This window comes from Macrobrachium rosenbergii, chromosome 56 (genome assembly GCF_040412425.1).
Source record: "Macrobrachium rosenbergii isolate ZJJX-2024 chromosome 56, ASM4041242v1, whole genome shotgun sequence".
In the NCBI taxonomy this organism is placed as follows: Eukaryota; Metazoa; Arthropoda; class Malacostraca; order Decapoda; family Palaemonidae; genus Macrobrachium; species Macrobrachium rosenbergii.
In genome coordinates this window covers 26,156,095-26,158,594 of record NC_089796.1, presented here as the reverse complement: position 1 = coordinate 26,158,594, position 2,500 = coordinate 26,156,095, and the positions used below count along the sequence as shown (strand labels likewise).

At 35.9% G+C, this 2,500-nt stretch overlaps 1 protein-coding gene across 3 annotated transcripts in view; it reads left to right on the top strand.

The window, feature by feature from the left end:
* The window catches only part of LOC136836061 (SLIT-ROBO Rho GTPase-activating protein 1-like), a 797,683-nt gene that overhangs the window by 290,126 nt on the left and 505,057 nt on the right, over positions 1-2,500 (top strand). The window lies entirely within an intron of this gene.

The following is a 2,500-nucleotide window of genomic DNA, read 5'->3' as shown; positions in this document are numbered from 1 at the left end:
TAGGAATGGATCCGCTTATGGGGTAGACCGCTCAGCTTTGTTTCAAATGATCAGGCTAAAGGAACCGAATTCTTACGCACCTTTACCGTAGATTTTACTAAACAAATTTAATTAATCGTCACTTCTGCGAAAAAAAATTTATCTGAATGTAAGTCATTTCTCCCGGAGCTAACATTTTTTTATTTGATAAAAATATGTGCTCACAAGGTTTTGACATTGGTAGATGTATGTTCTTGAGAGTGCCTTTAATAGTCTGAAGATTTTGTTATGATGGCCTGTAACCTAATGTCAACACTGCTGCCAATTTATTATATATTGATGCAGATTGGAAAAAGTTGTTGAAATATATAGGCAATAGTAAGGAATACCATCGATTACAGTGGTAACATCAAAGAATACTGTTGTAGTCAATTGTTTTGTTAATTTATATGGCCCAAATTCACTGACTGGATGACTAGTGACATAACGAACTGATTACTTATCCGGCTTGGTACCGGCATGAATGTTGAAATAAATAAATAAGTAAAACAGATAAACGCTTACAACAAAGTTAAATTAATAAATATGATGGTACATACTCTACACGGCATCACAAATTGGTAAGGGCATGCTGATAGTTTTCGCTCTATTTTACGGGATATTAGACATTTTGGCAAGGCAACACTCACTCTTCCAATATATTATTCAGTTTGAATTCGCATCTCTCTCTCTCTCTCTCTCTCTCTCTCTCTCTCTCTCTCTCTCTCTCTCTCTCTCTCTCTCTCTCTCAGTATTAGAACTTTAATTTACGAACTCTCACTCTCATAATATATATGCAAACTCTCTCTCTCTCTCTCTCTCTCTCTCTCTCTCTCTCTCTCTCTCTCTCTCTCTCTCTCTCTCTCTGTATGAGAACTTTAATTTACGAACTCTCACTCTCACGATATTAGATCCTTGAGATACAAATTTCTCTCTCTCTCTCTCTCTCTCTCTCTCTCTCTCTCAGTATGAGAACTTTAATTTACGAACTCTCACTCTTATGATATTAGATCCTATAGATACAAATTCTCTCTCTCTCTCTCTCTCTCTCTCTCTCTCTCTCTCTCTCTCTCTCTCTCATATAACGTTGGAGGGACTGAATGGAGGCAATTGCTAAAGCTAAATTGCATGGGGGCACCGAGTGAAAGTCACGTAACAGGATACCGGGTTTTGGATCTTGTCATCTCACGGGTCATTTGATTGTAATGAAGGACAATGATTAATAGGAAGGCGACGTGAAAATGGATTGTAGTACAAAGGAAAACGAAGTTACTGAAGATTATATTGGATATTTTTCCTCTATTTTCCATGTCTTTCTGATTTTATTTTTTTATATTCATCTTTGTTTTTCTGTGTTTTATGGTTCTCTATTTTTCAATTATTTTCTTTTTGTTTCTAGTTTTCATTATTTTTATGTTTTCTGCCTTGTTTCCTATGCTTTTTGTATTTTTGTCCATTTTTTGCTTTTTTTTATTTTTATTGTATTTTCCATCATTTTTATTGTTTTAATATTTTACCCATGTTTTTCTCAGTATCTTAAATGTTTCTATTTTTTATTTTGTTTTTCCTATAATTCTTTTTATTTCCTACCTTTTTAGTTTTCCATGTTTTTATACGTATATATTTTTTCGAATGAAGTAGACCGAAACAGTAAGAAAGAGAATGTGGGAAGTCACTAAAAAAGCGATAACAACTCCATTTGTATAAGAATGACTTCAGTGGCATTTTCTTTTTAGGACGCAATGGTTCCTAGTAGCAGTTTTCTTCTTTCCTAACGATTCTAATTACGATTACCGAGAGATGTCCATTTTGCTCATCACAGGTTGGACTTCAGTCGAGGACTGAAATATTCAAAAGTAGTTGTAAACTGGGGCTTTATTTCCTTATGTAGCATTTTTCTTTTTCCGTCAGGCGTCGGCATCTGAATTTAAATGAACAACTTGAGGATCTTTCGTAGAGTGACCCCCGCGCGTTTTAAGCCGGTATGCATCCACCTTTGCGGCGTGTTTAGTACAAGCCCGTTGGGGATGACCGTAAAAACATAAACAAAAGACTGTAAATATCATAAGGATAATGACCCCCACGAAATATTAGTCCTAGGTAACGACCCACGAAAACCCTTGGGGGTCACTATCTAGGAAAGATCCCAACTTGAAATTATGTGGAACTGGATTAGTCTGTATCCAGCTGATGGGGAATCAGGACGAAGTATATGTATATGTTAAAGTTAAATATAGCCATTAGTCTCTTATTTAGTAATGTTTTGAAAAGTGGACGGTTAGTAGTGGATGTTTACGTATTTTTTTATAAATATAATTAGAGAATGCGCTCATGCGCGTGCTCGATAGTAGACACGCTTACTGGCTAGCGTCCTGGTAACAGGATCAGTTGCTCGTCTTTTTCCACTTAGAGAGAAAGGTCCCAGATGCTGACATTTATTTATTTATCTATGTTTTTAATGGCTTATGTGCCGACGACGTCG